The sequence below is a fragment of the Polypterus senegalus genome, chromosome 5 (assembly GCF_016835505.1).
Source record: "Polypterus senegalus isolate Bchr_013 chromosome 5, ASM1683550v1, whole genome shotgun sequence".
NCBI classification, from domain to species: Eukaryota; Metazoa; Chordata; class Cladistia; order Polypteriformes; family Polypteridae; genus Polypterus; species Polypterus senegalus.
In genome coordinates, this window is record NC_053158.1 from 169,554,700 (window position 1) to 169,579,814 (window position 25,115).

Consider the following 25,115-nt stretch of genomic DNA (forward strand, 5'->3'; position numbering starts at 1 on the left):
ATATACTGTATACCCTGCCATTTTTTCTTATATTCTGTAAGAGCCTTGAACATGGGAAAGGCGCTATATAAATAAAATGCATTATTATTATTATTATTATTATAACAGGGTTTGAACTCAGAACCTCAGGGGTTGATGTCTAAAGCCTTAACCACTACACCACACTGCCTGCCAAAAACAATGCCACACTGTCATAATAGTAACAGCAGCTTTAAAATACTTATATATCCATCAAAAAGTTACCCAATAATCATTAAAGCAAACTAGTAAAGGTAGTCCCCAGGTTACGGACATCTGACCTACGACTTATGAACGGGGCCACAGCTGCGACACATGCGCCTCAGTAATTGCCGCTTCGTCATCCTCGGCCTGGGGACACTGCAAGCAGTGGCTGGACGGAGGCGATTTCGCTGCTCACGCAGTGTAGTGTCCCTCGGGCGGCTCTCGGCAGCATGCAGTGACCCGTGGTCCATAGTCACCAGGGCCACAGCAATCGATCGTGTGCAGGACTGAGGCTTGATGGGGCAGTTCGCTGCCCACCCACTATGCCGCCACAGCTACTGCTCTTGACTGGACGAAGGAGGGTGCTGAACCACCCCTCGCCGTCCCCATTCATTCTCAATAGCAAGCCTGCTTGTACTGTTAAATACATAGCAGAAGTTGTCTCTTGTCAGTACATCAGACGTGTTGACGACAGGTGCCTTCCTGCTGTGGTAGGGTGTACAGTGCTGTGCTGAAGAGTTCATCTTAACCTTTTGTCTTCACCCTTCAACAATGTCTCTGTAACACAAATCTGATGCAAGTGATGGTGATACAGTAAAGAAGAGAAAAACCATCATAATTTAAAATAAAGTAGAAATAATAAAAAGGTCAGAGAGAGGTGAAACTCCATCATTCATTAGCAGAGCACTTGGTTACAGTCGGTCAACAATAGCATTTATTAAAATAATGTACCTATTCCGACTTACATACAAATTCAACTTAAGTACAAACCTACAGTCCCTATCTCATATGAAACCCGGGGACTGCCTATATTGACATTCATAAATATTAAAATACAATGCAGGCCTTGAATTTTAATGTGTGATGGACATTAGGTTCCCCCACTGTAACAACAGATGGAAAAAATTTTATAATCTCAAGGGTATTTCAGCATAATATTTATTAAGGATAGTATGATGGACTACCTAATATACTTCCCTGCAGACTGGAAAATGGATCTTCTTGATTACTGCAATTAGTGTTCAATCCATCTTCACTTATGACCAAGTCAGGTATCCTTTAACTGTAAACTTTTGATATTTTTATAAGGTTCGGGTTGGGATTTTGCTTCTTACAGGTTGAGTAAGTTCCATATGCTATATATATATTAAAATTTAAGTATTTTCTGATAGTTCCAATTAATGCATTTGGTTTTTCATCTCCATAACAGCCTGTGTGTATTCATTTTATACCATTTTGTAACATATCATGTCAGTTGCATCTATTCACAAGATGTTTAAAGTTAGTGCACAACAGGGCTGTTAGATCAAATGTCACTAATGCAAATATAATTTGAATTTATTTGAAAAAGGTCTTATTTGAAGGCAAAAACTGGTATTCATTTGTAAAAGAACAGATGTTTGTTTTAGCCACACTAATTTTGGCATCAATTTACTCCAGAAGCGCTACATGTACTTTACTGATTTGTTTTTGCATTTCACTTCAGGATCAGCCTTTTCATAATTTTGAATGGTTAGCCTATTATCGTTAGAAAAACTTACAACCAGACCTTTTCACACTTTTTTGTCCCACTGCATTGCACCTTGATCTACAACTGTACTAATACAGTTTTTCAAAACACTTCTCTCTTCTTTCACATCTGATTCTATCCCATTCACTCTTAACTCCAAGATCCCTGACTGTTTAATGTAAAGACAATCTCATTAAAGCAAATGGAAAACAACTGTCATAATTCTGATTTTCCTTTTATTATAATGCTTGAAAACCCTCATTTTTAAAGAGCCTTGTCAGTATCAGCCAAATTATTTTGAATACCATAATTAGTCTCCATCTAACATGGCAAATGGGTTAACATAGAATGCCTAAAACAATGAGGTGCAATAAAACATATTCAGGCCATCTTTATTAAAATACTGCTGTGTCTGTAAAGGAGAAAAACAAAGAAAATAGATTGTGCAGACCCAGACTTGATACTGTGACAATCCTGCTTTTCCAGGCACGTCCACAAGTCCAGAATGGATTTTTATTCTGAATGCCACAATGTAAATAGTACCCTGACGCTGTCTGTCAGACACTTCCAAATTAATAAAACAAGTCGGCCTTAGACTTACCCTACTCTTGCCTGCTTTTTTACTTTGCTCAATATTCTCTCCCTTTTGTGGTCTTACTAATTAACATGTATACCTTTTGATCCTTGTCAAGAAGGCAAGCCATAAAAGCAGCCAAAAAAAGAAGCTTAAATCCTTACAAGCCACAAGAGCTGGCACTGCACTCCACTACATTGTTATTAAAGGTTTGTAGTTTTTTTTTTTTTTTTATTTGTGTCAATTCTGTTGCTTGGGTCCCATCTGTAGCGCTCAGCTGGTGTCCTGCACTATAAAGGTATTGTCATGTGTCTTGCTGCTGCAAGGACAGCTGTGAGGAACAGGAAGCAGGGTTGTGGTGGAGCTCAGGGGAAAGCACTTTTTATGATGGTACAGGAGAGATGAATGGCATGAGTGAGGGATACTGCTTTTGTGCCCAACAAGCTGAGCAGTTTAAGACTTGCACACCTAGCTGTCAGTACTAGATTGCAGTGATGGGTGATTTGCAAACGGTTCGTTCTTTTTGAACAACTCTTTCAGTGAAGCATATAAACCAATCCGTTAGCACATACAAGTCAATACAGAGGAGCTCAAAAGAAGCAGTAAAGCATATGCATGTCCATCCTGGGCGATGTCATCAGCATCTTTCATTTTGCTGGGAGATGTTTTAAGTGCATATGCAAGAACTCATGAGTCTTAACTCATTTGATTTGTAAATGAGTTACTACCTGAAAATCAGTCTAACAATTCACATTCATTTGATTCATAAAGGAGTCATTACCTAAGAATCACCTAATAATTCTCGATCATTCGATTTGCGAATGGCTCATTACGACTTGCACAATTCTCAGCCACTTGCGATTATGTAACGAAACATCTTATTTTAATCAAACATGCTTTGTGTATGGAAATGGGACAATAGCATATGAATTATCAGGTTATATATATATATAATTAATTATATATAAAGAAATACATTTATGTATACTGTAATTATATATAATCAATTATATATAAATTAACAAACAATATTATTTATACACACACAAACATATACTGTATATTAAAATAACATACAAATTAATAAATTATACATTTGTGATGTGAGGGGACAAGGGGCTTCCCATATATGTCAGTTTGTATCTGGCATATATGGGAAAAATCAATTCACTTAAATGGGTAGTTCAATAGAATCAGATCGGTAAAGTGAATCAAAATGCCAATCACTACTTAACTGAAAACAAGATGGTTGCGCAGATGCTTTCCTTTAATACAGTGCAGCTGACTGGGATTTTGATAGCTCTTATATTTAAATAACAGTAGCCTGAGTACTGGTAGGATTTTTTTTTTTGCTGTTGGTGTTTGTTCTGGCTGTGGCTGTCGATGTGGCCATTACCATGATAACGTACATATAATGACCAGAATTGTTAAGCTAAGTTTGAATATACAGTATTTGAAAACTGACTTATTTTAAATTTTATTCAAACCTTATTATTGGTTAATTTGACAGCCTTAGTACACATCTTTGTTTTACAATAGCACATTGCAACTACAGCTGGTCTTAGTACACAGCTAGTCTTGATCGAGTGACCTAAAATTTCTATTTGTGTTAAAATGTTTCTTCTGTGTTATGATTGACATTTTTCCTAAATGTTTTATGCTTTATTCTGAATAAATTCTGACTAATTTATATGTCTCTTCCGAGGTTTAGAAAGTTAAATAATTTACAAGTATTTTGCCATAACACAATTTTTTTTTTAATTCTGTTGATATGTTGTGGATTCTGTTTGCCCTCTAGTGTCATGATTTACAGGAGTCAATTGCTGAGATGTTAAAAGGTTGTGAATAACAAACCTATCCCCTTTTGCAACTTTCAAAGTCTTTATTTTTGATTTCCCATTACTCAGATCTTTTGCTCTTCCCCCAACCCTAAAATCATTTTGAGTAAGTGTGTTTGATTAAGTAAAATTCTGCCGTTTGTTTAAATAATAAAATCTTACTGTTTTAAAATAATAATGTATTTAATCCACTTGCTTAAATGAAAAAAAATGAACACAACAATCCTTTAATGACTTTACTAAGGTTACTTGTATATCTAATCACCAAAAAAAAATCCAGTGGGTAAGTTGTGATAAGGAAATGAAGTACCTTTTACCTATTTATACAGTACAAACTTAACAAAACACAGTTTTACATGAAATAAAAAGGCATGTTGCTTTAATAATAAAAAAAAATGTACAAAAAATATATACATAAAAGAAACTCCACAAAGAACCTTTGAAAGTCATTGAACAATAGAACATTAGAACAACTTTGACAAGAATAGGCCCTTCACCCAAACAAGCTCATTAATCCTATTGACCTAATTTCTCCAAAATAACACTGACTCAAGTTTTCTGTCAACCAAACCATATTGTATCTTATTTCATGTGTCTATACTTCTCTGTGTGAAGAAACACTTTCTACCATTTGTATAAAAATAATTTTGTACGAAGTTTCCATCTATGCCCAATTTTCTTGTTGAAAAAAATCATTGTTAGAGTAAAATCTTGCAACCACCATAGAAATTCATGTTAATCATGTAACCATACACACAACACAACATCAAGTCCAGATCTGAAAGCCCCTAAAGTTCTGCTCTACACCACACTACTTGTGAATTTATTCCATCTACTTTCTAACATTTCCGCAAGTATGCCCGCAACAAGTTTCTAACTTTGTCCTTATGTTCTTGTTGCAGAATGTATTTTAAAGTAACATCTGGGATTCACAATACTGATTTCTTTCATAATTTAAACACGTCTATTACGTCACCTTTTAATCTCAGTTTGCCTAAACTGAAAACGTTCAACACCTTCAATCTTTTCTTAAAGATTATACTCCACTGCCCCAGAATCAACTTAGTTGCTCATCCCTATATATACAGTATAATACATAATATGGAGGCCAGCACTCAGATGATATCTCACTAATTTGTTAAACAGCTTAAGCATAACCTCACTTGATGTGTTGTTCATCCTGTTAACCTCTGTATCGACTGGATGAGGACAGTAAAGAGGACAGTATGACTTAGAGGCCCCTCTCATAAGGTGTACTTTCAAATATCAAACCTCCCTCTTATGTATTCAAACATTTTTACACTCTATGTGTACTGTGTTATGTTTACTTACTATATACTGAATTTAGTTTCAACAAATTTGCCAAAGTCTGAATTCTGTCCAGGTCCATCTGTAATGATTTGGCTGATTTAAGATAATGCATCTCTCTTTTATAATAAATAAATCTTGGGTCTAGACATGATTTTCTCTGAGACACTTTAATGTCCCGTGAGAAAAGGAAGTGAGACAAAAGGAAAGCAGCTGTACAGGGTTTTAAATGTTCGGTGTGCTACACGACATGAAGATCACGCAGCACAGCACAAGTGGCAGCAAGCCAGCTGATCAAGCATAGAATAGGTAAGAAAAAAATGTATTTGCTTCCCATTGTATCACCATTTAAGAGGGGGTTTCGGAGGAGCGGCTGCATCTACTTAGCATGCGTAAGAGGCAGAGACACGAAGTGGCTGGCGTGTAGTGCAGCCCTGGAAGGGAGGGGGAATAAATCATTCACTGCAGCTTTATTACTGGCAAATATCAAGAAATAAAAAATGAATGAAAATGAAAATAACAATCTCTTTAAATTATATATCCGGTTAACCAAACCCAGGGGTGGGCGAGCAAAGTGAAATTTTCATTAATTTAACCACTGGTGCATTTTTAATTTTACTGGCCTATAGCCAATTGGATTAGCTTGATCACCATTATTTCTTAGTTTCTAGTAGGATTTTCCCCTGTGGGCAACAGTTTTTGATGTAAAAATGTATAGTACATGTTTGAACCCAAATAACACAAAGACTTAAAAACAAATATGTATATGCATTGCAGCAGAACAATTATGCGACTACATGTATTAATGCAAAATCATTTGCATGGGTTTTACTCTTTTGGTTACATTAAATAAAGGCTGTTTACAAACCATTTCTGAGAAAATGTATGCATCATTATTGGGATATATACTGTATTATATATTGTTAAAATGCTTAAAAATACAAAGACTTTTTTTTTACTATATTCCCCAGCTGGGAGGTTATCAACCTTTTTACACATTAAAGTTTCAGAAAATTAGAATTTAGACAATTCTCTATTTTGCCCTTACCATTCCCAACATATTTCGCCTTCTCCTTAACTTTCACATGTCCTTCAACATTATCCTCCAAATGCCTTTTAGCTTTTGCATATTGTTTCTTCTAACCACTGGTCTCATAAGCTCTATGGTTAACACTGGAGTTATTTGACATTTTTGAATTTTTTTTTCTTTTGCAATTTCTTGTTTACTCCCCTATTTATCAATTATAGACTTCATGTTAATTTCAGGATGAACTTGCTGTACACCACTTTTAAACTTGCTCCACTGTTCATTGATCATACCCAGTCTTAAAAGTCGTTCCTAGTTTAACTTTTTTAGGCTTTACCACATCTGATCAAAATTTACCCTAGAAATAATTAAACTTAATAGTTTTAGTTTTTAAATAGCATATTGCAAAAAATCTGTGAAAAGCATTATGGTAACTGAATGCTAATGATCCAGTTACTTTAACCACTGTGAATTATAATAGGATTGTTATAAAAAATAAATCTAGACAGGGTTCTCTTCCTTGGTACATTAACAAATTTACAGCTATGTGCTTTGCTATTCATAAGGTTATCCCTGTTAATACTTAGATAACTAAAGCCCTCATCACTAAAATTAAACATACTGTTTATTATTATTAAACAGGTGCATATTGAAACTTTTACATTGGGGAGTCTACAACACACTCCAAAAATGGAGCCTCTATCCCTAATGCTATCCAACCAAACTCAGATATCATCACTAAAGTGTGGACATCACCTATTTTAAACAGGATTGTATTCAATGTCTCCCACTAAGGCAACTGACCCACCTTTTTAATTTTATCTATTTTTCCACTAATTCAGTATTTTATACATAGTTAATAAATATATGATTCAAATTGTGACTGCAATCATACTTCCACTCTTTGAGAAAGGAAGTTTATGCAAATATCAGAAGGAAAACCTGCTTGGTCCCCACATACAAATGCAACCTCTAAAATTTAATAGATTGGCGAACCTTAGTCACATCTTAACATAACATGGAACAGAAATTTATAAATAAGAACAGAGTGTTTAAACCAACAGGTCATTTGGTTAGAAAATTTCTGTTCCAATATATTGTCCAGACACTTTTTTAAAGCTGTCATGGTTTCAGCTTCAGCTATTTCACAGAAGTATGTAACAACGCTTTGAGTGAAGAAATTCTTCCTGGTTTCTGTACTGAACACACCTTACATTAATTTCCCTCCGTGTCCTTGAATACTCACTCATCATTTAACTGAACCAACCAAGCAATTTTGTATACCTTTGACAACGTGTAAGACTTGGGTTAGAGTCCCCATAAAGCTTTGACTGTTTAAAGTTATCCATTTATCTATCCATTTTTTAAACCCACTTGATTCAATTCATGGTTATAGGGGAGTAAAAGGCAGGAACTAAACAGATGGGAAACATAAGTCATCTTAACATGTGAAAGAAAGCTAGTGTCTTTAAGTCCAGTGATGTATTTGGTTAATCGTCCCTAAACATCTTCTAATGCATTTACATTTACACTAGTCAGTAGAAAAAGGAGAATATTAACCAGCAGATACAGTATTTAGTCCCCTTTATGTATCAATATTTAACTAGATATACACTTGTTAAATCTAAATTCTGTGCTGTAAGTCGCTTTAAACTAGCTACTGCTAAAGTAAAAACAAATAGCAGTAATTACAGTAGCTTCCAGCATCAGCAGTATAAGAACTCCAGGAGTCATATAAACAACTATAATAAAACAAATTACAAGCTACAGAGAGTGGAGAGACTCTGCATGCATTTTCCCAGATGCTTCACTGGTTGCAGCTTTATGGGAAAGTGGCCAAGACAAAGGCATTGTTCAATAAAACACATAAAAGCCACATGGGAAACTATGAATTTGGCTGAAAGAATGTTCTATGGTGTGAAGAGATTAAAACTGAGATTTTTGGACATCTGAACATCTTGTTTGGCTTAAGCTGGACACTGCACGTTTTCAAAAATCTACCATCCCCACTGTAAAGCATGATGGTGGTGGGGCCATGCTTTGAGGATGGTTCTCTACAGCAGGCCCTGGAACACTTGTGAGAGTACAAGGAAAATTTAATGCAGCAAAATACAGGGAAATCCTAGGGGAAAATCTGATGCAGTCTATAATAAACCTGTGCCTTACAAGAAGACTTGTTTTCCAGCAAGACAATGACCCCCAAGGATGAAGCTAAAGCTACACAGGGATTCAACAAAAACAACAATGTTAATGTCCTAGAATGTATAAGTCACAATCAAATTTCAATCCAATAAAGAATTTCTGGCTGAGCATGAAAAAGACCATTTACTGAATGTTTCGCAAAAAAGAACGGGGGAAAACTGCAGCATTGAGATAAGCAAAGCTGATAACTGTCATGGCTGTCTAAGGCACATCAAATAAATACTGACTTGTAGTGCTGAATACTTGTGCAATCAATTATTATCTTCTTCACATCTGGTTATTGATTTTGATTAATATGTAGTATCTGATTTCACTTTAACAAATATCAAAAAAGCCAGACTAAATGTACAGAGATTCATTGTTCTATAGTAAGAAAATGTGACATTATATTGGCATTGCAAATACATTGTAAACACTTTTTAAAACGGTGCGGTACCGACAGTTTGATATTTTCAGTACCAATAGTAAACAGTAGTTTTGAAAGACCTTGTGCTCAGCTGATTGTTTTTCTACTCTCCAATGCACTGTACTTGCGCTGTGGACCAGAGGTCTGCAGTTCTGCTGCATTTGTTTTTTTGTGCAGTTCTTGATTCAATTTCAATAGCAGCGAGCGGATGCAAGTGAGTCAATTTTATTCCTGCAGTGCTGTATGAGGGGTCAGTGCATTGATGAATGACTGAGAAAAATCTTGAAAAGTAGTATCAAGATATATTTATACACAACTCATAATTTAAAATCAATCTTATAATCTATATGGTTTCACTGTAAAATCATATACAAGCAGAAAAGGAATAAAGATAGCATGTGTGTCAGTTATGTCATTTTTTAGCTGAATTTTATAATGAATCACTGCAGGCAAAGTGGTGCATATGCATAGCAATTTGTAGGGTATGCGCATGATAGATCTGTACCAACTTACCTTCGTGTGTTCAGGGTTATCAATGTGGTCTGCTGTGCTGAGATTAGCTTGCACCTTGCCGTTGTGTGTGAACTGTGCATATTTCAATGCTTGTCTTTGCTGTATGCACATCAAAGCAATACTTATATATTAGGGTGGCCAGACTTTGTTTTTAAAAGCAGCAGGTATATACTCAAAACTTGACATATGTTTTCACATACAATGAATTTTCATTAATTTTTTAATGAAGCAATTTGATTATTTTAAACACATTGGTTTATATTCAATTGCATAGTAAACCTTTTAAGGACTTGCTTTGTTTTTAACATACTGATAATATCTGAAGTAGAGATGAAGATCACAGCAGGCATTTTAATCTAGGATAAGTCACTGGTTTTAAAAATGATCCTTTTTTGGAACTTTTAGAAATGTAACAAAGCAAGCATCACCAAGTAGCTTGTCACTTCTGTTGATGACCTCTCTTCCTTTAAAGCAGTTTTGTGCTCTTCAAAGCAAACGTGATGTTTAAGTCACACAGCATGCACTCCTGATTGCAAAATACTTCCAGGTCAAATCACCACAATTTTGTACCTTATCGTTACAGATTTTAACAAAACTTGGCATACTGATTTGGTCATATGAGTAACCCATGGAACTGAAATTGCATGCATTTCGGGTAGATTTAAGCTAACAAAGTTTGAACTTATTGTCGGGGAGAGATTTGACTGAATATCTTCCTAAATATAAGTTGCACAGAAATGGTCTTATATAATTTTAAAGCACTTTTCCAACTGTATATTTTGCATAAATGCTATGATACAGTATTCCCAAAAATTAAAAATGACCATATTATGAATGATTTTAATATTAAAAACTGAATAGAGAAAAAAACTATTTAAAAATTTGTCAATCTTTTTACTAAAGCTACCTTATAATGTCATGAACATCTCTAGACAATTTGGTCTTTGGTTTTGAGTCGTTACCGAGATCTCACTACTTATCTGAAGTGTGTATCAAAAACCACAATTCCTTCCAATTCTGCTGAATAGCAGTAAGTGATCAGTGAATGGCACGTGGTTATTAGGGTTTATGAACACCAAGACTAAAGCCAGAACTAGCAGTGAAAATATAACTTTAATTGAAATAACAATAAAAATTACAGCCAATTAATTATCATAATTATTCATGGAGGCTCCAAAAATCGTATTAACCTCTACTTTTCTTCTGTTCTTTTCCCATTTTCTGTGGGGGTGCCGCCACCGCCACCACCACCACCTAATCAAAGCACCATGATGTCCCTACATTGATGGATTAAAGGCCAGAAGTCCACATGACAATCATCATCAAATTCTTCCGTGAGAACCCTGAATACAATGAGGACTGATTGAGGTAATTTATGTTAGGTAGAATGCCTACAGGGGATGGTCTCATGGCCTGGAACCCCTGCAGATTTTTTTTTTTTTAATTCTTATTTTGTCTATTTTCTCTTTCTTCATTATGTAAAGCACTTTGAGCTACATTGTTTGTATGAAAATGTGCTATATAAATAAATGTTGTTAAAATTGAATAAAAAAAGACAATAATACAGAAGTAATAAAAACAAAACAGAATTAATGGTAAAATCACAACAGTTCACACTTTTGACTTCTTGAGAGACACTGGCCTACTAAAAATGGACATGAATTAACACTAGAATCCTTGAAGCCTTTGAAAAATTTTGTAATCTCGGGCCACCTTAAATTCCTTTGCACCTCTCCATTAGCGTCTTTTGTTTTACAAATGTGTCAATCAACAGAAGCAGCAAGCAGCCTGCTATGCCATCCCTACAACCTCCAGAGCTCAAGTCGAACAAAGAATTCTCCCAGCTCAAGTCTGTTTATCTGGATGTGAGGTGCCTGGAGTTGTATAGGGTAAATAATATATGATTACTAGCAGAATACCCGTGCTTCGCAGCGGAGAAGTAGTGTGTTAAAGAAGTTATGAAAAAGAAAAGGAAAAATTAACTTGATTGTTAATGTAATTGTTTTGTCATTGATATGAGTGTTGTTGTCATATCTATCTATATATATATATCTATCTATATGAATATATATATATATATTGTCACACACGTGCGCATGGGAGGCAGCTAAAGGGCTTGAGTGAAGGCAGTTCGGAGGCATGCCGGGGTGTGGCAGAGTGCACTGACTCTTTTTCTCCATTGCCTGTAGACCATTCCCGGGGGATTTCACCTGGCTCTCCTGACATCACTTCCAGGACTGAGCCAATGGAAGTCGGCCACACCAGCTCCAGTCCTTCTGATGTCACGTCCGGCTATGAACCAATGATGGAAGACCACGTGCCGGATCCATAAGGCCTCACTTCCTGTCTCCCCCTTTAAAACCTGCCCCTTTTCCTTTGTTTCCTCAGTCTTGTTTTGGACTCAGTTGAATGCACTTCAGTGCTGATTATTTGTTAAAACGACTTTTGCAGCCAGGATACCACATTATACTGGTGGCTGCCCCAAACCTTTATCTGTCCATGTCTCGTTCTTCTGTCAATATATATATATATATAGCAAAATACCCGCGCTTGGCAGCGGAGAAGTAAAAAGAAAAGGAAACATTTTAATAATAACGTAACATGATTGACAATGTAATTGTTTTGTCATTGTCATTAGTGTTGCTGGCATATATATATATATATATACATACACACACAGACACACACATATATAAACATATATATAACACATCATATATATATATATATATATATATATATACACACACACATATACATACATACATATATACATATACACATGTACAAATATAGACATATATATATACATATATACACATATATATACACAGTTATATATATACAGTGGTGTGAAAAACTATTTTCCCCCTTCCTGATTTCTTATTCTTTTGCATGTTTGTCACACAAATTGTTTCTGATCATCAAACACATTTAACCATTAGTCAAATATAACACAAGTAAACACAAAATGCAGTTTTTAAATGATGGTTTTATTATTTAGGGAGAAAAAATCCAAACCTACATGGCCCTGTGTGAAAAGTAATTGCCCCATGTTAAAAATAATCTAACTGTGGTGTATCACACCTGAGTTCAATTTCCGTAGCCACCCCCAGGCCTGATTACTGCCACACTTGTTTCAATCAAGAAATCACTTAAATAGGAGCTGCCTGACACAGAGAAGTAGACCAAAAGTACCTCAAAAGCTAGACATCATGCCAAGATCCAAAGAAATTCAGGAACAAATGAGAACAGAAGTAATTGAGATCTATCAGTCTGGTAAAGGTTATAAAGCCATTTCTAAAGCTTTGGGACTCCAGCGAACCACAGTGAGAGCCATTATCCACAAATGGCAAAAACATGGAACAGTGATGAACCTTCCCAGGAGTGGCCGGCCGACCAAAATTACCCCAAGAGTGCAGAGACGACTCATCCGAGAGGTCACAAAAGACCCCAGGACAACGTCTAAAGAACTGCAGGCCTCACTTGCCTCAATTAAGGTCAATGTTCATGACTCCACCATAAGAAAGAGACTGGGCAAAAACGGCCTGCATGGCAGATTTCCAAGACGCAAAACCACTGTTAAGCAAAAAGAAGATTAGGGCTCGTCTCAATTTTGCTAAGAAACATCTCAATGATTGCCAAGACTTTTGGGAAAATACCCTGTGGACTGATGAGACAAAAGTTGAACTTTTTGGAAGGCAAATGTCCCGTTACATCTGGCGTAAAAGGAACACAGCCTTTCAGAAAAAGAACATCATACTGACAGTAAAATATGGTGGTGGCAGTGTGATGGTCTGGGGTTGTTTTGCTGCGTCAGGACCTGGAAGGCTTGCTGTGATAGATGGAACCATGAATTCTACTGTCTACCAAAAAATCCTGAAGGAGAATGTCCGGCCATCTGTTCGTCAACTCAAGCTGAAGCGATCTTGGGTGCTGCAACAGGACAATGACCCAAAACACACCAGCAAATCCACCTCTGAATGGCTGAAGAAAAACAAAATGAAGACTTTGGAGTGGCCTAGTCAAAGTCCTGACCTGAATCCAATTCAGATGCTATGGCATGACCTTAAAAAGGCGGTTCATGCTAGAAAACCCTCAAATAAAGCTGAATTACAACAATTCTGCAAAGATGAGTGGGCCAAAATTCCTCCAGAGCACTGTAAAGACTCATTGCAAGTTATCAAAGCGCTTGATTGCAGTTATTGCTGCTAAGGGTGGCCCAACCAGTTATTAGGTTCAGGGGGCAATTACTTTTTCACACAGGGCCATGTAGGTTTGGATTTTTTTTTCTCCCTAAATAATAAAAACCATCATTTCAAAACTGCATTTTGTGTTTACTTGTGTTATATTTGACTAATGGTTAAATGTGTTTGATGATCAGAAACATTTTGTGTGACAAACATGCAAAAGAATATATACATACACACACACACACATATAAACATATATGCAATAACTTGCAGCATCATAAGCTAGACTTGATTGACACGGTAAGTGTTCGGCAAGGCAGTTGAAGCGCTGCATTATGGGATCTGTAGTTTATTGTATTACCAGCGCTTCATATCCCCGGCCATTAATAACAATAATATATAAAATTATTACATGCCGGGCCGGATGTGGCCTGCGGGCCTTGAGTTTGACACATATGGACTAAATAGAACTTGAAAAGATATATTTATTCGAATGTGATCGCACAATTCAGATCGAGTTGACGCGCCTACAGTACATCGAGCCCGCGTGCTATTGTGGTTTTGCCTGCGTGCCTCAATAAGTCATCCTCCCCTCGCTCTTACTTTTTTACCGTTCATCTAATGAATACACTGAGTATGGCTTTACCAAAACAATCATTGATCGCGAATAAAGTATCCATTATTCATAAAGCTTCAATTGGTGATCTGTCTTTCTGCGTTAACCGCATATTTTTTCATACGTTTCAAACCAAGGGGATGCGAGGCTAAAATGTATCGGGAAGCGCACGTACATACTCAGTGCATCCCCTCTCGGGAATCGAACCTCAGAAGCCGGCGCTAGAGGCAAAGCCTCTACTATTGCGCCACGGCGTGTGGTTTGTCTATTTGAGCGTAGCAGTGTAATTCGTTTTTTGTTCAGCACTCTTTGGAACTGTTTCTTTTTGTCTGTGCACTGTGTCAGTTCACGTGAGCCGCTGAATATGGTTTTATATGTCACTTGCTCGCTTCTAATTGTTACGCTGCCTTCTTAATTATATAATGTATGTTTTCTTCAGCGGTTTTTGGAGCTCTTCCTGGTTTTCTACGTACTGCGTGATTAAGTGGGAGGCGTGATGATGTCACACGAAACTCCGCCCCCACGGCTCTAGCGCTCAACTCTATTACAGTAAATGGAGAAAAATAGCTTCTAGTTATGACCATTATGCATAGAATTTCCAAATGAAACCTGCCCAACTTTTGTAAGAAAGCTGTAAGGAATGAGCCTGCCAAATTTCAGCCTTCTACCTACACGGGAAGTTGGAGAATTAGTGAGTGAGTGAGTGAGTGAGTGAGTGAGTCAGTCAGTCAGTCAGTCAGTCAGTCAGTCAGTGAGGGCTTTGCCTTTTATTAGTATAGATTTGGAACACATACATTTCATGTGTTCCGGGTCTGCAATGATGTGGGTAAATGTACAATGACAGGAAACGCAATGAAAGAAATGTTGAACACATAGCTAAAACAGAAACTTTTTTCATGTTATAGTACTAATGACAATATTTTGACATGAAGTGTAAAATATGTCATGCACTCTTTCATTCTATGTTTTCAGAAAATATAGATCAAGTTTCTGCATAAACCTGAAAAACTAACACATTAACTAAACTGAAACTAGATGGGGTCTTAGACCACTAGAGTGAGGAAATAAATTAAACTGGTGGAATCGCAAGTAAGTTATGCAACAGCTGTACTGCTTGAATGGAAGGGTGGGAATGTAAGAACATAAACAATGGCTACACTCTCAATTTATACTCCACCAAAGCCTTTGATGTAGTAATTGTGTCTTTGGTTGAAACTGCATATGTCTGTCCTGTTGCTGTCACAGGTTCAATTACTAAAAGCACATCCTGCTGATCCATGACAAGTGTTTCAGGACAGTATGGGAATAGGTAGCATGGAGATGGTTCATGAAGGTGTAAAAAGTTTAGTCTCAGCTCTCCAGTGCTGGGCACAGTTTCTTCAAGATATACAAGTCACATATCTTCATCTCCATATGATAAGTGACCAGCCATAGGTTTAAGATTGGGAAGGTCTGCTAAGTCACTACTGGTAGAGTCGGACTGACAGATCTGTTTGTTCTTGGGTGTTAGGTTTGATAGTATCACACAGCAATTCCGCAGATGCGCTGACCTGACCTTAAGTTGAGACTTGGGTAATCCTGTATTGCTGTCTCGGGCACATCTCTTAAAGCATTGGTTATTTTCTTGAGATGACATCTGAAAGTGTCACAACAAGATTTCTGATTGAATCTGAACTACTTCTCTACAGAAGGCATTGTGAAAATGTATGCTGTTACACCAAAGACAATGCTTTTATCTCCACCAGGCAATTTACAGCATCTGCTATTGATTGACAATACCTGGCCGATTTGTACACTTCACTCCCCTCTGATTAATACAGGACGGAGCACTGGCATTTATTAGCCACTTTGTTTTGGGCCCTTTTCACATCAGCCATTTTGACATTAAGTAGTATGGCAAGCACAAGTATCACTAATGACATTAATGAAGCTTCTGTTTAATTTCAGTGTAGCATAATTGAAATCTTAATTAATCATTACTTACAATACTATTTCATGTCAATATGTCTGCTATGAAAAAGGCCCATTAGTGATCTGAAACTGTGTGCTGCAATCTATAAGTAATGATAGCTCAGCAACAACTCAAAAATCAAAGACCATATTTTCTAGAGATGTTCATGACATTATAAACTAGCTTTAGTTAAAATAAAATTGACAAACTTTAAAATACAGGTCTTTTCGCTATTCAATTTTTAATATATAATCACTCATGACATGGAAATTTTTCATTTTGGGGACAGCACAGTATTTACACAAAATATAGAGCTGGAAAAGAGCTTTAAAAATGATATGAGAACCATTTCCATGCAACTTATATTTAGGGAGATATAGTCAGTCAAAAAATTGCACCCCCATACCCATAAGTTCAAACTTTATTAGCTTAAATGTCCCTTAATATTGATCCAAGTCACATGCAAAAGTGTGATGAAATGACATGGAATTACCCAGATCTGGCATACCAGTAGTTATGTACTATCAAAAACATGTGTATTATTATTATTTTATGTTTACTTGCTATGCAAATGTGCATTTTCATACATTATTTGCTTCACTACTGGAACTGAAGTTTGAAAGCTAGTATCGATGCTAAATTGAAAATTTTAGAACTGATTCAAACACTAACAGGTACAGGTTGTAATTTTCCTCATCTCTATATAGAATTATGTTTCTCTATTGTTTTGTCCTTAGTCTGCTGAAGTGACCTAAAATATCTGTACTGTTAAGGCTTATTATAACTTTCACAGTTGAATATATTGACAGATACACATTATGATGTGTTCTTTGAATTAATGCAATTTAAAACCAGAAATGTATTCTAATAACTGTCTATTAAGAATTTTTTTTTAGTGTTCACTACTTCAGTTGCATAATAAATCTAACATTTCTTTATTTACAGAACAGAAAGCATACAAGAAAATTTAATTAAAACATGACAAAACAAGAAAGAAAAATCACACACCCCGTCAGTAGGAGCTCTTCATCTCTTAATCATTTTAAAAAAACATTAGAAGAGGATAATAAACTATGTGTTAATTTTCAGAAGATAATAGTTTTTACTTAACAGCATACTATTAGATTTGCTATTTAGGTAATAACATGCAAACAATTGAAGACTGAAAAATAATAAACTTGCCAAAAATAAGTTAAACAATAATAATTAAAAAATAGCTGCAATAAAGTTTAAAATACTGTACTGCCTTTCAACATTATTATTAAAGCCCTGGGGCCTCATGTATAAACGGTGCGTACGCACAGAAAAGTTGCGTAAGAACTTTGCCACGTTCAAATCACGATGTATAAAACCTACACTTGGCGTAAAGCCACGCACTTTTCCACGGTACCTCATGCCTTGTCGTACGCAAGTTCCCGCTCGGTTTTGCAGACTGGCGGCACCCAGCGTCAAAGCAATGGTACTGTTCCTGTGTGATTACTCATTATTTTCCTGACACGGCTTTATAAATACACCGAAACTAACCGCATATTGTTTATTAGTGTAATGCATCTGATTGTAATTAACTTGTAACAATATAATGGTCCAGGGAACAGCCATAGTATTCCAAATACCATAACTGCTTTAGCGTTGTTAATCTCACTGCACCTTCCTCTTCTTATTATTTTTCTTCTTCTTCTTTCAGCTCCTCCCGTTAGGAGTTGTCACAGCGGATCATCTTTTTCCATATTACTCTCACTGCACCACTCTGAGTATTTATATCACTGTATCTGAGTGTGAATCACAGCAGCAGCTGATCGGAAAGAGAATTATCGGTACACAGCTTCAAGGACACGCTGTCTCAGCCACTGCAAAACGTTTTAAAGCCTTTCCTGTACAGACCTCGCGGTTCAGAAACAGTTTAATCCCAAGAACTTTAAATGCAGTCAATCAATTCCACCTTGTAGAACTGTCTGTACTTATAAGTACAATCACCCCACTGTAAACTTGCACTATAGTTACAGTATAATATCGCACAACCTGAGCCACTTTATAAAGCGCGTATTTACATATGATGACGATATCATTTTTAAGGTGAAATGCAGCAAAATATGTTTGTTAAATTATACAGATAAAACTTTAACTTCATTTAAATAATCTATATTCTTCACTGGGAGTGTCGTTAAGGATAGAATAATTAAACATGTACTACGAAGATATTTCAATGTTCTTTAAACGCGTTTGAAGAATCGGCTAAGCTTACAGATAGCTTAACGTCTATTACAGAGCTGATTGTATGGCGATCGGTTACTTGGGGAAAGAAAAGCACTGACTGCAGTGACGGCTACACCAATATACAGTATATTGAATATAAAACAGAAAGAGAAAATAACAACACAGCAAAAAACGCAGCGACAAATTTCGGCAAAAGTTAAATGCTTGTGTCATGAGCATGAGGCGGCTATGCAGTGTATGCAACGGACGTGGCCATCAACCGTGCATGACATTGGCGGGCGAAGGAGCCACCGATTCTTCCTCTGCCCAGTGCCACCACAAGCTTAGAGCCGCCCCTGAGTACTGCTGCAATAAATTATTTCATCGAAGTGAAAAACATGTTTAATAACATGCTTTAACTCCTATCATCATGAAAATGACATCACGTATACATCTCAGTATTTTAGTTATTCAGAGAATATGTAATGTAATGGACTCTGTGTCCAGTTGGAGGAAGAGAGCCGGTTTAAGAAGCAAGTAGTGATTCACACACATAGGCACATAGAAGATCAAATACAAAACAAAGCATTTAACGTGCTACTTTAATTACGATGTGATTTTAGAAACTGGTTAATTAAACGATTTTAAGATGAAGTTTATGATGTTCTACTTTAATGACAAAATAAACTACGTGATTAAAGTGGAAATGTCGAGATTGAAGTTGACATTTCGTGCTTTTTCCCCACCGTGTGCCTTTTTTCTCTATACCCTAATAAGCTTTCATATGACACTCAGACAGTGGGCTTACAACTCGGCTTTCCACGGCGACTTTGATATGTGAATTTCCGGCACTGTGCGATTTTGTGAACGTGAGCTTTCAAGTTTCTCCAACACGCTATGTCACTCGATCAACTTCCTTTTGTTGATTATACCACGGTTTAATTGAACAAATTGTATGTTTTTCCTTTGCTTCCACTTGGTATTCGCTGAAATTCTTATATTTTCCTACGTGCTTTTCCCATTGTCTTTTCACAGAAGGCTGAGCTTAAGAGCGATTTATATTATTTTGCATATTCAAAAAGGCGTAATTCTGGGAGGAGTTGGGGCGTTACATAAAGCGCGTGCACGAGCATTAGTTTTCACGCTGATCGGGATTTATGTAGCGGAAGAACGTGTAGGTTGGAGTACGCACAGATTCCTGCATCTGGATTTTTCTGTGCGTAAGCACATTTCAGCTTTTGTGCTTACGCCATGTTATAGTGCGAGTTCTACGCACGGCGTTATACATGAGGTCCCAGGACATGAATGCCACCAGGTTCAAAAACTACTAACATATTTAATTCCCTTTTAAATAACATTATGTATTCAACCATTTCCATTGCAACACCAATCTTCAAAAACTAAAACTTTCAGACTCAAAATTCCAAAGCGAAATACCATCACAGATATTAGAACCTAAAACAAGTACGTCCAAAATCTCTTAAAGCTATAAAATGATCACTTGCTTTTTCTAAGCAGTTTGTCTACATGCCTTTAAGCTAATGATGCATCAAATATGACACGGCCACTTTACACTGACCAATATTATTAAAACTTGTTTCGTATTACTCCCATTACGCAAGATTACACTTTCTCCTTATAACTTCTTTTCTACACATGGCACACATCCATGGTTTTTTGCTGAGTACCAGTTCAAACAGTTTCCACAAAGGACCTCATCATTCCAAACTGAAATCCTACCCATTTCTCACCTACATATACCTCTACTTACATGTCTCAATGCCAAAAGCATTTTCCATTAGTCCATAAATTGGATTTAACTGACCTCTTTTGTGATGGAGTTTGCTAACTTCCAGTTTAGTTTAAGAAAGTGGAGTTGCCCAGAAATATTATGAGCTATAAAACTGCTTTTTTGAAAGTACTCAAGTAAAAATCTTTAAAGATGGAGGCCCTATTTTGACTGAACCTCCCATCATCACCTTGTATATAAGCCCATATTCTAACTTGAGGAATAATCAGTATTTGAAATTTTGTAACTGCTAAGTAAATCCATCAACAAAAATGTTGTCACACTATTCACATTCCCAAGAACAGCCTGCAATGTGTTCTGCAATCAAACTCAAAGTGAAAGATTTCGAGAAGAAAAATATTGCTCTCTTCTAATCCATTACTTAACCCCTTGCATTAGGAATACTCAAATGTTTCAGTTTTAATAAACAGGTCTCACTATCCTGTCTCTATCCTTGATCATTTTTAACATGCTGTGATACTATCTGTTGATTTCCTCAGCCATCCAAAATAATATACTGCAGCATCAAAGCCAGATCTGCCAGACTGCAGGATAGTTTTTACCCCCAAGCTGTCAGACTCCTTCACACCATGCTGCCACCTGGGATCTTCCACACTGCCTCAACCACCTCTAAAAACAGAACTTTTATACATGCAAGCCACTTTCCTGCAAAGACAAGTGTGCATGCAGAAAAGAACTGAAAATCTCATACTGACCTTTAAGTATTTTGACACTCTTGATATCCTTCTGCTGTGAAACATTCTGACCTGTCATTGTTTACACATGTCTTAAACAACTATTATCATACACTGATAATTTCTGTATTATCTATATCTATTATTATATATTACATATCTATTGACAATATTTATGTATCTAGATTGCAAATACCATACATTGCATCAATGTTCATATTGCTAACTACACGTCAATATTGCTGCTACTTCTTTGTCTTGTCTTTGCACAATGTCTTGCCTTGTTTGTGTTTTAATTTTAAATTTAAATCTTAATTTTAATTCTATTTTTAATGTATTATTTGCACTTCATTTTGTTACACTGTGGACCCTGAGGTTCGCAATTTCGTCTATCTGTATACTTGTACATGGTTGAGATGACAATAAAGTTCATTTTGACAAATGAATGCAAAAAAGTTTGAACAGCAGTCACACTAGATTTTAAAGTGTTGGGGAGAGATTAACACTCAGTTGAGCATCATCTCCTGGCACTGCTTCAGAAGCTGGGCATGAGTATCCCAAAATAAGTATTGCTCCCTAAGTACATCTGTCATGTTATTAGTCCAACTTAATGCAAAGGCCAAGTCTCCACTCTCAGGGCAGATCTGACTTACGAAAAAACGGTTTAAATTTTAGGGATAACCTGGCTGTGCTTCGGGCCCACTACCAGTTATATTACACGTGCATACTCTTGAACTCTTCAGTCAGAAATGCACACCGGGTTCACTTCTGTCAACGTATCTTAAGGTAGAACATGTGCCCACTCCACCCTTCCAAAAAAGAAACTGCGTAAATCAAAATCAATTATAAACTCGCCACAGCCACTGACACATTAATATAAAAACAATACTATTTTCACTACTTGACCAAGCAGATTTTAGCGGACCCTGAACCACGGGTAAGACAATTCAAAACTGCCACCACCAAGACAGGTAACGGTGGAATCGTCATTTATGATCCAAAGGCAAAAACTCCACAAACCAGACTGCAGCTGCACCTCCGTGACTCCACAAAATGACTCAGCAGACTGACAGTTACTGAAAGGCGTTTCAGTATATTTACTTTTTTTTTACTCAGTTTCTTTACTTATCAGTGTCAAGCACAAAATTACAAATAAAAGTTAACCTAGCACCCGGTCGTCACCAACGGTTACCATTATACATCAAACCCCAGCTGACAAATCATAATTTAAGTTTTTATTGTTTACTGCGCGCGAACACATGTGATGTTAAAAGAATGCTTAAGAAAATAAAATATTGCTATTATTGAAGGGTTGTTTTTACCTGGATTTAATGAAATTAGCAACTGAAACTGCGATTTAAACAAATGAAGAAGCCCAACAACACAACCTTTCCTTGTCTTTTTTTCTGGAAACAAAACACAAGTAGCACAAAATCCCGCCCAGTCAGTGACGTCTACAACCGCCATTGGTTGCATTTTCCAGAGCTTTCTTCAGCAATGGCCAAAGTAAACCGTCAATCAAAACACTACGCTATGAAGTGCTTCCTTTCTGAACTGTAGGGGTTTAGTTTCCTGAATGTGCTGGAACCCGTCAGAGGAGAAAGTACGAAGGATAGACGCGAACTCAAATGTCATCGCTGCTCTTCCTTTACAGATATTAGTGTGCAGAAACCGCGCGATTTTATGTGTCTCAGATGGATATATTGGGCATGTATCCTGTCCTTGATAATTACGACGTGAAATTTCAAGTTTAACTGGTGAATTGCGCAGGCGCGAGATTCAATTATATTTCTTAGGAAACTGAAACTTTGCCGTATTTAAGCTTCTCCAATTTCAACGATTTAGTCATGGCTTAGTGTAGCCTACTGTATGTATTTGTGATCTCTTGTAGAATTAATTTTGAAGTGCGTCATTTAACACTGAGCACACACGCTTGTCCCAGGTCGACAAATTGGGCGTCTCATTCCATGGATTAAATCAAAGCTGAAAATTGGTATTTCATTGCCACAAATTTCATTTTTTTGGCTTGTGTATTTTCTAGGACAGATTTCTGTGTTCGGTTTGCATTAGGAATAATTACCAGTTCTTCGGTTACTTGGCCTTAAATGGATCTAATTGGATACCGATTTCGGTTTCAGTTTTGAGTTGAATACAGCTGTTGGTGGACAAGTAGCAAGTCTTCCTTGTTTTGTATAATGCATATAACCGCATGAACACAGATTTCTTTACTGAACAAACGGGAGTATAGTACAAGTTTAAACGTGATAGAAACACAAGTGCAGTTGATTATAAGAAGAGACAGAAATGTAGTGACGAAAGACATTAGATTGAATCGGCGATTGTACTGTAGATTAAAGTCTCCCGCCTAGTTTACGGTTAGATGAAAGTACACTTAACCTGCCAGTGCTCTTATGTTTTACAATTCTGGAATTGTGATTTTAATGATATTTGTTTAAAGGTGTGAGCTGATTATTTATTTTAAGGAAAAATAAACTGAACATTTACCGAAATGATTTACAATATTTATATAGTTTGTGTACTTTTGCAAAAAGATGTAAGGTTCGTTGTACCCCGCTGAAAAATGCCATACAGCTTGAGCTCTGATGCATTGTAAATTCCTAAACACACGGTAGCTTGTTAGATGTAGTTTTACCCAGCAAGGGCTAGGTAAAATGAGGCCTGATCAGATCTCCAAATTCAAGCCTCAACCAAACAAAGGATGCACTTACTGTATTCTGTTTCTTATGCTTCCCATAATCCCTTGAATGTCACCACAAGCAAGGAAGGTAGTCACAGGTTTGCTGCAGACAGATATGTTTTGTGCCAGGTGACTACACCAGTCTGTCATATCAACCTGGTCTATCAGAGTTTCAGATCTATTACCTGTACTGTTGTTGAAATTGGTTGCGGTCACGTTGATAACATCAGTGATAAGACAAGTGCAATGCAGCTGGCCTTAGGGCAAGATGACCTGTCATGCCTTCTACTAACACTTCCTACATGACCTGACTCAACGGCAGGACAATGGTAAGCCACATATAGCCACAGTGGTCACAATATTTCTGAGGAATGAACTCTGCTGTGTAGGTCCTGCCTTCTCTCATGACCTTAACCTCACAGAGCAACTTTTAGATGCCCTGGATCACAACATCTGAAGATATGAACCTCTTCTTTCCAAAGGCTATCAATTGAATTGGACACTTTTGTAGATATAGGATAACACTGAACTGATTCAGGGGCTCTTTGGCAGTATTTACCAGATATCAAGTAGTGGTTTCTGCAAGAGACTGTCACGAAAGATGCTGAAAGATAGCAGAATGTCTGTTGTTAATGTTCACAGTTGTGCTGTTTTGTTTTCCTGTTATTCTAATTTGTTATTCCAGAAATGAAGGTTGAATTTTCTATCCAACAACAAGTATCGTGTTTCTGTTTCCTGTCAGTATGTATGGTTTGTTTTTATTCAGTTTCCAAATCCCAGCACACTGATTTTTGCTAAACAAACCTCCATCATAGATAAAAGGAAAGTGAGAAGTACACTGATTTACCCTGTAAAAGTCCAGACAATTGAGACTCCACTTTTCAAAAAGTGTGGAACAAGTTTGTGACCATCTATGGGACTCTCTTCTTCACTCAATTCACAATCTATCTCCTTTTCTAACCCTAATTCATTCAATCTGTACATTTTCATGTATTTTTTCTTATATATACTCTTAAAGTCAAGTCAAGTTGGTGAGCATGTACTGGTATAGTGCATTGCCGCACACACTATACGTCGAAACAGCTTGGGATCCCAGTTGGCAACCCCCCAAGCAGACACGCGGTCCAGTCCTACCCTCTGGAAATGACCCTCTATCTGCCGCAGCCAGGTGTTACGTGGGCGACCACTTGGCCTGGTCCAGCCACTCGGGTCGCCAACAATGATGATCTTATGAGCCGAATCACCCTCTGGGAAACACGCCACATGGCTGTAATGCCGTAGCTGACGCTCTCTCACAATGCAGGTAATGTGCCTCATTCAGAATTCCATGAGCAACCGCTCATTCGACACAAAGTCAAACCAACATTACCCAAGGATTTT

General features: G+C 36.9%; 1 protein-coding gene across 1 annotated transcript in view; it reads right to left on the bottom strand.

The window, feature by feature from the left end:
- The window catches only part of ube3c (ubiquitin protein ligase E3C), a 238,629-nt gene extending 216,183 nt beyond the window's left edge, over positions 1-22,446 (bottom strand). The window contains exon 1 of the mRNA XM_039753616.1: positions 22,360-22,446. The gene's annotated coding sequence lies outside the window, so the exon portion shown is untranslated. The remainder of the gene's footprint in view (positions 1-22,359) is intronic.
- Between the last annotated feature and the right edge of the window lie 2,669 nt (positions 22,447-25,115).